The sequence below is a fragment of the Grammomys surdaster genome, unplaced genomic scaffold (genome assembly GCF_004785775.1).
Source record: "Grammomys surdaster isolate TR1022 unplaced genomic scaffold, NIH_TR_1.0 125941, whole genome shotgun sequence".
Taxonomy (NCBI): domain Eukaryota; kingdom Metazoa; phylum Chordata; class Mammalia; order Rodentia; family Muridae; genus Grammomys; species Grammomys surdaster.
In genome coordinates, this window is record NW_021620763.1 from 785,876 (window position 1) to 797,556 (window position 11,681).

At 41.3% G+C, this 11,681-nt stretch overlaps 1 protein-coding gene across 2 annotated transcripts in view; it reads right to left on the reverse strand.

The window, feature by feature from the left end:
• Positions 1 to 11,304, reverse strand: part of Csde1 (cold shock domain containing E1) — a 36,160-nt gene extending 24,856 nt beyond the window's left edge. For both annotated transcript variants that reach the window (XM_028752976.1, XM_028752975.1), the window contains exons 1-2: positions 11,182 to 11,304; positions 3,436 to 3,846 (exon numbers count right to left, since the gene is read on the reverse strand). The gene's annotated coding sequence lies outside the window, so the exon portion shown is untranslated. The remainder of the gene's footprint in view (positions 1 to 3,435; positions 3,847 to 11,181) is intronic.
• Between the last annotated feature and the right edge of the window lie 377 nt (positions 11,305 to 11,681).

An 11,681-nucleotide genomic window follows, 5' to 3' on the forward strand; every position in this document is an offset into this window, starting at 1 on the left:
GCATGCGCCACCACCGCGTGGACGAATGGAAATATGAGTACCTAAAATGGATACCAGGAATCAAAGGGCCCTCTGGAAGTAGCTGTGAGCAGCCTTAATCTCTAAGCCATCATTTCATCTCCCTTAAGTGCCCTTTGTTGGTTAACCTATTTCAATTTGCAGAGATCAAGCTTAAACTGTTAAAAAGTTTAGTCTTTTATTGTTCTAAATTCATACCCATATTAGGATGTAGGGATAGTTCAAGGTGTCTTCACATAAAAAACTTGGATTAAGTATCTACTTAGCATAACTGCTTATTATTAGAGCTTAAAAAAAAAAAAGTCACAACTGGAACATATACCTGGAGACCTTCCTAAAAACCAGTCTGTTAAATTCACTGGTTCCTGGAGTTTTGTGGAGAATAAGCTACACTGCTGTGCTGACTTTGGGAACAGTCCCTGTAGTTTCAGAACGAGTCTCCATTTATTTTATTGCCATGTCCCTTCTTGTAGTTAGCAAGTTATCCTGTCATCCATTAAAAGCTTCAGTTTTCTCTCGATATTATTGCTATACTTGAAAATAAAATTATCTTCAGAAAAACACCCCTAGGATTTCCTATATTTTTCTTTTGTCATCTTTAGACTGTTTTAATTAAACAACTCATTAAACTAATTCATGTGTACTTTCACATGCCCCCAAATCTCTTCCCAAGACTTTTGTTTCTTGCCATCTGTCTATATTTATTCATTCTCATCTATGTACTACTTTTATAAATATAATCCCCTTTAAAACTAGAGTTTCCAAACTATAACCACATACACAAATGGAAATGAATAATGAAACCCATTGCTTCTTTGTATGCTAACCTAAAAATTAGAACAAACTATGACGGGCAGTGGTGGCACACGCCTTTAATCCCAGCACTTGGGAGGCAGAGGAAGGCGGATTTCTGAGTTCGAGGCCAGCCTGGTCTACAGAGTGAATTCCAGGACAGCCAGGGCTACACAGAGAAACCCTGTCTCGAAAAACCAAAACAAAACAAAAAACCCACCACTCAGAGATTCTATTACATTATCAAATGCTTCCTTAATAGGAAACTTCTGTTATTTAAGCATTTTACAACTTTACAATCAGAACATTAGAACACTGGCCTTATAGCCAAGATCTTCTACTTTAATTGTATGGTTTACAACTGTGTGCATATAATCCACTTTTCAGATAGTGAGGAGTACACAGGGTAAATTCATCTTATATTGAAAACTGTTCATACAGCAATATTCAAAATACAAAGATTAGATCAAACTGTAGCAAATGAAATTTCTATTCTATAGCCATCTCTGTAATTCATATCAGTGAAATAAAATGGGAATATGGAAAACTTTAAGTCTTTCACACAACCATCTAGGATCCTTAAGATACAGTCTTGCTGTTTTCAAGTTGTAGCCTCAGGTCTTGCCTCTCAGCCCAAGAAACTGGGGCTAGAAGCAAACATATCTCCCCAGTCTCTCCTTTTAGCTTAAAAGCAGCTTTACTTTGTGGTAGGCATCTCCATCTAGCCCAAAAGAAGGAATAGCCTATAAACTTACTCTTTAAAATCAGACCGGAAGAAAAAGACAAAAGATATGCTAGAACAATTATCTTAAAATTGGTTCTGGAGATAAGTTTATCACTAAGAATAGTTATCATTAACAAACAATACAGGGGCTGGAGAGATGGCTCAGAGGTTAAGAGCACTGACTACTCTTCCAGAGGTCATGAGTTCAATTCCCAGCAACCACTTGGTGACTCACAACCATCTGTAATGATCTCATCTAGTGTGTTTGAAGACAGCTACAGTGTACTCATATACAGAAAAAAAAAATCTTAAAAAAAAAGAACATTAAAAACAAAAAAGGAAGAAAGAAAAGAAAAAAAGAAACAAAATGGGAGCTAAGCAGTGGTGGCACAAGCTTTTTTTTTTCATCCCAGCACTAGTAGGCAAAGGCAGATGGATCTCTGAGTTTGAGGCTAGCCTGGGTCTAGAGACAAAGTTTCAGGACAGCCAAAGCTAAACAGAGAAACCCTTGTCTCAAAACAAACAAACAAACAAACAAACAAACACCCCCCAAAAAAAACCCACAACAAAACAAAGAAAGGAAAGAAAGGAAACAAAATGGGTGGCTAAGAGCACTTGCTGGTCTTGCTAAGGACCCAGGTTCGTTCAGTTCCCAGCACTCACATGGTACTTCACTACCATCTTTATAACTCAAGTTCCAGGGGATTCAATGCCTCTCTGGCCTCTGAAGAATCCTGCCAGCACATGGTGCACAAATATACACTCAGGCACACACTCATACACAAAAAAGAAAAAGAAAGTGCTCCTCCACAACAGACCTGTGTGCTTCCTGAAATGAATAAGACAAACTGTTTCCATTTCCATTCAATTTCATCTGCAACATTTTTAGAAACAGTTGTCAACCTTTTGAAATCATCTTCCTTTGTGTTCCTTTCCTATGTGTTTGTGCTGCTCTTCTTTAATGTTCTCTTCACAGTATTTCCTTTATTACCTATAACCCAATGATTCTGATTCCATTCTTAATTCAAAGACTTTACATTTTAGAAAACCTAGAAACTAAAAGGAAAAAAATCGCTCTTTGTAACTCTAATTCCCTCAAGTAACTAATATTCCATACTAGCAGTCTTTGACTTCTGATTTCAAACAGACAACAGGTCCCCATTTCAACAAGCTCTGACACAAACTTATTTCAGTGATTGACAAATGTTCTTCCTAGTTTGGACAACTGGGTGGACTAAGGCTGTTTTCCCTAGGCTTAGCTTCACACTGAACCTGTTACAAGATCCTTTTCCATTAGAACCCCAATTCTGCCTGCTCACCAACCTTTGTCTTAACTGTCTACTCTTTCAGCAGATTTCCTCATCTTCAATGAATCAAACCACCTTCCCTTTGAAAAAGTCCTTAACAACTTCTAATAACCAACCAATGGCTCTCATACAAACAGAACAGAGCTAATATACTGTACCTTCCAGAACTTCGCTCCAAAAAGCTTCTCTGTCCAGTTACTCAAGACATCCCACAAAAACTGTATTCTCTAGCCTGTGTGTAAATGAACTGCTCACTACAGTCCTGTGCTCTCAAGCCTCCTAGAAAAACTGAGAACCACTACTTCTGTATTCTAGAGAAGACCCTTTCCTCCTGACAAAGAAATGCTTTGTCCAGATGCCTCCTGTTCCTTATACTCTTAGCACTGAGAACCTTCTCTTTTAGTCTATATTTAACAGTAATATTTTATAATAAAACCCTCTAAATTTACATTTATGAAGACTTTATTCACCACCACACTCTTCTGGCACTAGCAATGGCTAACAAACAACACAGTAAGCATGTAAACCATCCGTCCATATACTACCATGTCCAGCTTATTTATATATTCCTAACCAATGAAAATTCAAACCTACCTCGCAGTGATAATCAAATATTGCACTTTCAGTAGTATTTGCTGACTCTTCTTTTTTTCAGCACAAGTTCCAAAGGATGAAAGTTGCTAGTATTTAAAAAAAAAAAAAAAAAAAAAAAAAAAAAAAGGAGCGAGAGGAAATGATCTACCAAGCTAATAAAGAATACAACTGCTGCTGCACCGGGCAATCTCACAGTACAGCACTGAAGAAAACAAAGACTACTAGCAGCGTTGGGAAGTGCTCTTTCAAAGCTGTTGAGTAGGCACAAACTTCTTGTTTCAGATCAAGTGTTGTGTCTTCAACTTGTGTACTCTTCTTTGGTGTTATTGGTTGTTTCGGGTCTGTTCCTTGCCTGATCTGAACTTGAAGCAGCAGTTTCAGGTGGTAAAGTCTGTTCCGTTACACTTCATACTGGAGGTAGAAACAAAGACAAAGTCAGCTATTAGAGAACCAGGGTCAGAGGGTAGGAGGCTTAGAATCACTGCCCAGTGATGCAGGTACTTGGAAGTATTCACTCTTAAGTGCTCAAATGAGGATAGCCTACATCCTCTGCAAAGACCCCAAATTATCCCAAAGTCCTGCTAATCTCCCCATCGCCTGCAAAGTTATAATATCCAGCTAGCACAAGCATCTTACAGACATCTAACAGTGTGTTTGGCTTTATGGAAAACAAAGTAACTCCCTATTGGAGTTTGCAATCTAGATCAGAAAAGCTACACTGGAGAAAAGTAGAATACAGAACACAAAATTCAGCTGCTAGGCTAACCACCCGGCTAACACACTACACAAGTAGGCAACACTCCTTTCACCACTGTACTAGCAGCAAAGCATTATAGCAAACACAGACAACTAAGAGACAACTGAACAGAACCTGGAAAACTAAGAGTAAATAAACACTAAGTATCCTGTGCATAAAGATCACCTAAGACAAGCCTGAACTACAAAATTTTCAATTCTAAGTTCTTTGAAAATAGGAACATTGTAGCATTATGATTTCTCCTTTAAAACCCTTTTGTGTGCCTGGCGGTAGTGGCACAGGCCTTTAATCCCAGCACTTGGGAGGCAGAGGCAGGCGGATTTCTGAGTTCGAGGCCAGCCTGGTCTACAGAGTGAGTTCCAGGACAGCCAGGACTACTACACAGAGAAACCTTGTCTCGAGGAAAAAAAAAGAAAGAAAAAAGAAAAAAACCCTTTTGTGAATGTTAGATGTGTGGCATGCATGCATGGATGGATGGATGGATGCCAAGATGGTTTTTTTGGAAGTCACCTTAGGTTCCTAGGACTGAACTCAATTCCTTTCCCCACTGTGCCATCTTGTTGGCCCTCATGGCGGTTTTGTGTGTGTGTGTGTGTGTGTGTGTGTGTGTGTGTGTGTGTGTGTGTCTTTGTAATCCCAGCTGTCTTGGAATTCTGTAGACCACACTGGCCTCAAACTCAGGGATCGACCTGCCTCTGCCTTCTGAGTGCTGGAATTAAAAGCATGGGCTCTCATGGCATTTTTTTTTTTCCCCAAGTCAAGATCTCTGGCATGGATGGACCATAACAAGTGTGGTGTATTTCAGAGGAATTGACTAGGTCAGCCTGGATAGAAGAGGAGATCAGTAACAGTAGGAAGAAAGGTACTGGGACAGCTGCAGTGGAACCAGCAGACTACCAGGGTACAAGCACTATGGCACATTTGTGTGCCCACACATATACACACACAAAATAAAATGCAATAAAAAATTGGTACAAGCCATTGAGATGATTCTGCATGTAAAGACTTTCCCACCAAGATTTCCAGGACCCATGTGGTGGAAGAGAGATGACTTGGCAAGCTATCCTCTGACATCTACACAATTATGTACTTGCACACTGATAAATCCAAGTACAAAGAAAATACATGTAAAAACAATGTATTATTTTAGATGAGGTTTTTCCTATGCTGCCTAGGCTGGTCTTGAATTCTTTCCCCCAAGGATTTTTTCCACAATCTCACCTCCCAAGGTGCTAGTACTACAGGTGCACATTACATTTGGTAACTGTTTTGTATGAAAAGAAAAATGGTAAAGAAGCTGAGAGATAAATATTTTCATTAGAAAAACATAACAAATAAGAATGGTGCCAAGCTGGTAAGATGGCTTATTGAATAAAGATTATTTTTTGGTGCATAAGCCTGAAAACCTGAGTTCAATCCCTGGGACCTCTGTAACTGTAAAAGTAGACAGAGGAAAAAAATTCAAAGTTGTCTTCTGACTTCCATACCTTGACCCCTGCACCTTGGCATACTCATAATCAAATACACAATAATTAGGAAAACAAGAATGACTATAAGGTGACCTAGATGTGGTAAGACATGCTCACAATTCCAGAACTATATAGATTAACCTTGTTTCAAAAAAACAAAAGGCTGGGCTGGATGAAGCATATCTTTGATCCTAGCACTGGAGAGGCAGAGACAGACAGATCTCTTTCCAGCTCAAGGCCAGCATGGTCTACAAAACAAGTTCCAAGACACTCAAGGCTAGAAACCCTGTCTCAAACCACCTCCAATAAAATAAATAATAAAGTAATGTAAAATAAAGTGCTAAAAATGATGGGTTTGGTGGTACACACCATTAATCTCAAAACTCAGTAAAAAGAGGCAGGGGGTTCTCTGTGAGTTCAAGACCAGCCTGGTCCTCAAATTGAGTTCCAGGACAGCCAGGGATAAACAGAAAAATTGTCTATTAAAGAAAAAAAGAAGAAAAATGGTGTCTTTAAATTTGAACTGGGGTGACATATCATGTTGATAACTGTCTAATAAGTAAACAAAGACTCCTACAATCACAATGAGAGTATTACAGAGCCAATCTTGAATATTAGTGAAGCCTAGCAATATATATTAAGCACAATTGAGTAGAGGAATTAGTATCTTATTTGTGAGATTTTATAGGTAACTGAATGGTTTTCAACCAAATCAAGTCTGAAAAACTTGTAAGTACTGGTCAAGCATTTATGAAAAATTGGTTAGCTACTCCAATAACATTTATAACTAGTGTTGACTCCTTTGTCTGAAAATAAATGCATCTCCTTTTATTCCTTCTAAAGCCAAACACTTTAAAAGTAGAGAACAGTTGGGCTGGAGAGGTGGCTCAGGTTAAGAGCACTGATTGCTTTCCCAGAGGTCCTAAGTTCAATTCCCAGCAACCACATGGTGGCTCATAACTATCTATAATGAGGTCTGACGCATGCAGGCATACAGCAGATAGAATGCTGTATACATCAATCTTTTTTTAAAAAAAGTAGAGAACAATTGAAGAGTCTCAACTGTTTCCCCCACTGTTCCACAGAAAAAGAGTATCACTAATTATCAACAGGTTATTTTAGGAGTTAAAGCAAAAAGCATTTTCTTTTTAGAGGAAAAACAAAGACCCAAACAAATTGGTCAGAATCTCCACTACCAGAATTTCATTGAACACCATACTTAAATATGTGTGATTATGAATAAAATTCTTGCCTTCGAGGTTCAAATTTGTGATGCATTAGCTGGTCTTAAATTCCAACACACCATATGCACCACAAGTGATATACACAAACTATGTTTGCTTTGACCATTTTTTGTTTTCTTCCTCCTTTGTGTGTTTTGTGGTGGTGAGAGCTGAACCCTCTCTCATTTGTGCTAGGCAAATGCTCTACTACTGAATTACACCTCTTCTGGAACTAAGATTAATGATAAACTTTTAGATAAGGTTGGGCCGTGGTGGTAGTGCACTCTAATCTTAGCACTTGGGAGACATAAGCAGACAAATCTGAGGCCAGCCTGACCTAAAGTTCAAGGACAGCTGAGGCTACACAGCGAAGCCCCCCATCAAACCAATCAACCAATCCCCCCCAATCTTTGGATAACTAACAATATAAACTTGCCAGGTTGACAGATCTGAGTTCATGGCCAGCCCTGTCTACAGATCAAGTTCCAGGACAGAAACCCTGTCTTGAAAAACTAAACAGGCCGGGCGGTGGTGGCGCATGCCTTTAATCCCAGCACTTGGGAGGCAGAGGCAGGTGGATTTCTGAGTTCGAGGCCAGCCTGGTCTACAGAGTGAGTTCCAGGACAGCCAGGGCTATACAGAGAAACCCTGTCTCAAAAAAACAAAACAAAACAAATACAAGTCATAATCTATTAAGGGGAGCTAAAAAAATTGCTGCAACTATCCTTTTATATATATTTAGTAGTAACAACTGGGCTGGGCTGTTAGAGACTTGGATATTAGGGACATTTAAAATTATGTATCTAGCATGGACCTGCTATTAAACACAACAGTTAGGGTGGGAAGCTAAAATTATTTTCCAACAAAAATCTATTCTATGCTAGGCCTTATTTTTTGAGACACTGTGTAGTCCAAACATGACCTTGAACTTTTAACACTGTCCCTGGAGTTGGTATTGTTGGGTTTGCCTCTATATTCAGTTTTATGCTGGGCTGGGGACTGAACCCAGAACTTTGGGCACACCGGTCAAACTCTTAAGTTATATCTCCAGCACATATATTTATACACCTACATTTCTTTTTTTTTTTTGGTTTTTGAGACAGGGTTTCTCTGTGTAGCCCGGGCTGTCCTGGAACTCACTCTGTAGACCAGGCTGGCCTCGAACTCAGAAATCCGCCTGCCTCTGCCTCCCAAGTGCTGGGATTAAAGGCGTGCACCACCACTGCCCGGCTACACCTACATTTCTAATTTAAACTTTCCTGCTGGTCATGGTGGTACACGCCATTAATCTCTGCATTCGGGAAGCAAAGACAGGCAGATTTCTGAGTTCGCGGCCAGCCTGGTCAACAGTGAGAGTTCCAGGATAGCCAAGGCTACATAGAAAAGCTGTCTCTCAAAAAAAAAAAAAACCAAAACAAAACAAAACCGCAAAACCCCAAAAACCCAAGGGAGTAGGGTGTCTAGAAATCAGTCAAGCCGGGCAGTGGTGGCCACATCTTTAATCCCAGCACTTGGGAGGCAGAGGCAGGCAGATTTCTGAGTTCAAGAGTTCGAGGCTAGCCTGGTCTACAGAGTGAGTTCCAGGACAGCCAGGGCTACACAGAGAAACCCTGTCTCGAAAAACCAAAAAACAAAACCTTTTATGAATATCTCTATATCTATCCTCAAAAAACAAAAACATCACAAGTCACAGCAGTTTCACCACATAAATTATTGCCACTAACTAAATTTTTATAGTTGTAGCCACTGTATAAAATTCTGAATTCGTTTTGTGCTGTGAAACAAGGTCTCCCTATGTAGCCTAGGATGGCTTCCAACTTAAGTCTCCCAACTGCTGAAACAAAGTTTGGGCAAAAGATCTCAAAATGGTTCTCCCTTTGTTTTCAGAAAAGCTTCAAAAGACACAATTCTTTGTGTCTTACAAAATGTGAACATTTCAACTTGATTTTGTAACACGGTCTTAATATTTTACTACTCAAAAAATCATCCAAAGGAACTTCCATGTATCATCTAACTTTTTGAAAAAAGTATAGCCCTCATAGGGATGTAGTTAACGCCACTAAATTATATACTTCAAAAAAGGTCAAAACTAAGGTTTATACTACATAAAAAATGGAACGACTGAGGAGCTACTTGAAGGGGAGGGTGTGAAAGAAAAAGAAAACAGCTCACAATTTTCATTTGCTGGAAATTTACCACAATTTCCAATCATTCCTTTAAAGGTTACACTTAAGTCAGAACTTATTTTCATGAAAAAAGAAAACCTATCTTCTGTGCTTCAAATACTTTGCTTTTCAACTCAGCTGCTATAAATACTCATCATGATGGTAAACATCCAGAGCAGCTGCAAAATCAAACTACTACCATCTCTGTAAATTTCAGTTCTAAGAATAAAAAGAAACAAGGATGAATATTAGATCCAAGGTTTTGTTTTGTTGATACAAAGTTTCTCAATGTGGCCCTGGTTGTCCTAGAACTAGCTCTGCAGATCAAGTTGGCCTTGAACTCAGAGATCAATCTGCCTTTGCCTCAGGAGTGCTAGGTTTGCAGTGATGGGACTGAAGAAGGAAGGCATGGACACCTACTGCCTAAGTTTTATAACTTATACACTTGTGGCTGTTTGGCTGCTTATGTACACAATCTGCTTCTTATCCACATTAATAATTATATTGCCTGTCAATTTAGTAATGAGTTTGCCTTCTAGTACTTAAAAATGAAGATGAGCGACAGGCATGATGCACTTGGGAGGCGGGGTCAAGCAGCTCTCTGTAACTTCAAGGCCAGCCTGGTCCACTGAGTTAGTTCGAAGGCCAGACAAGGCTACACAGTGAGACCCTATCTCAAAAAAATAAATGTAAGGAGGGGTGGGGGAAGGCAGACTTAACATTTATTTTGGTAGCTTGAATTAATGCCCTATAATTTGGAACTTACTTTTTTAAAAAGTAGGTTAGAGCAAGTAAGCAGTCGAGATGGAGGTTGGACAGCCAGTTCAAGGCTAACCTAGTTTAAGGCTATAACCAATAAACAAAAGGAAAACAAACTTTGCAGTTTTGTGAACTCCAAGTTCACAACAACCTAACATAATGTAACTGTCCAAACTCAACTATGACCTTTAAGCATCCTTAGTTCCTTTCTGCCTGTCCCCCTCTTTTGCCTACACAGCACTATCCTGCTCATTTTAGTTGCAGAACAAGGAAACTAAGTGGCTTAATAATTTCAGATTGCAGCGTAAAGTGTTAAGGAGTACTCCCTGCTCACCTGTGAGTCAAGTTGGAGACCAGCCACAAAGGTGTTTCTAAGGTTAACTCTTTAAAGCAAAAGAACCGTACCACTAAGATTTCGTATTGTTGAAATATTAGATGGTAAAATCTTCCCATTTGCTCTCCAACTGGGGCTCCAACGCTAGATACATGACAAAGCCAAGCCATTCATTGCACAATGTAGGCCAGAGCTTGCACCACGTAGGAAGGGCATCACGGAACTCTCCTAATGCATGCCATTTACCCCAGACAGAAAGGTGGGAGACACGTGCCTAGAATGGAGCCTGACTCCCTTTTCAAATGTCAAGGAGCAGTTAGGTGTGGAGACCCAGCCATAAGTGACTGTGAGTAAAGGTGTCAATTCCGCTGCGCTAGGGTCAGATATGGCTGAGGGAAAAGAGGTGTCCCTAAGCACTTTCCCTATGGAACAGGGTCTCAACCCACACACAAAGAAGGCGCCACTGCCGCACTGCGCTCTGGTAGTCGTAGTCGTATCCCCAAACCCAGTGACGGCCAAGAAAGACAAAGTCCCGAAAAAAGAATAGGCCCTTCTCCCCGGCCTCTTCCAGCTGCACACAAAGGACCGCGCCACCACCCCCTCACCCCTCCCGCCGGGACTTGTAGTTCCCTTTCCCCCCGCCAAGCCGCAGAGGGGGGAGAGGACAGACTACAGCTCCCGGCAGCCTTCGCGCACGAGCCCCGCACCCTCTGCCTCCATCTTGGCTGCGGTCGGAACCTCCATTTTCGCTCCCTCCCCCAACTTCAGTCACCAACACCAACACCAACACCAACACTACACGCACCCCCTGTCCTCAACTCCTGACTAAGGCTCCGCGGCCTGCCCGGAGGCCGAGACGGTCGAATCCGGGGCGAAAAAGGAAGCCTGCAGTAGGAACTCACACTGAGCTCTCCTCCATCCGGAATTCTAGGAGTGCCCACTCTGACACTCAAAAGTCCCTCTCGTTAATCTGAGTCTCCTCACCTGTCTTTAGCCTGGCTTGTTGCTACCCCCAATTTAACACTGAGGTCGTACTCACCCCAACAGCTCAGCGCCCCCTCTCCAGCGCCGCCATAAGCAGCAGGGCCCGGTACGTAGGAATAAATCTCGCTTCTCTCGCGAGAGTTGCAGGCTCCGAGCGCGTGCACGGGAAGGTGTGGGGGGGGGGAGGCGTACTCTTAGTACGCTTGCGCTAAAGGGTTGAGTGACGCCAACCGGTGACCTACGTTTATCCACACGCAAGATGGTGACTGTGGTCTTTTATACTCTCGCCCCTGAGTATTGCCAGAAGCAATCTCGGCGTTTACCGACTCGGCTGCGACGCTGGGGGCGGAGTGGAGAGTGACTTTAGGCATCTCCGCTCTTCGCGAGCCTGAATGCTTTCGCCAACGAGGCTTGAGTAAACCTTAAGTAGGAACAATTATGAGGGCAGATCCGGGAATGTCGTGAAAAAAAGATTTCACTTTCCTCATCAATAATCCAGGAGTCCTCAAACCGCAGTTTCTCTTTAGTCACGGGCAGTCTTTCTCCTGTCTCCTA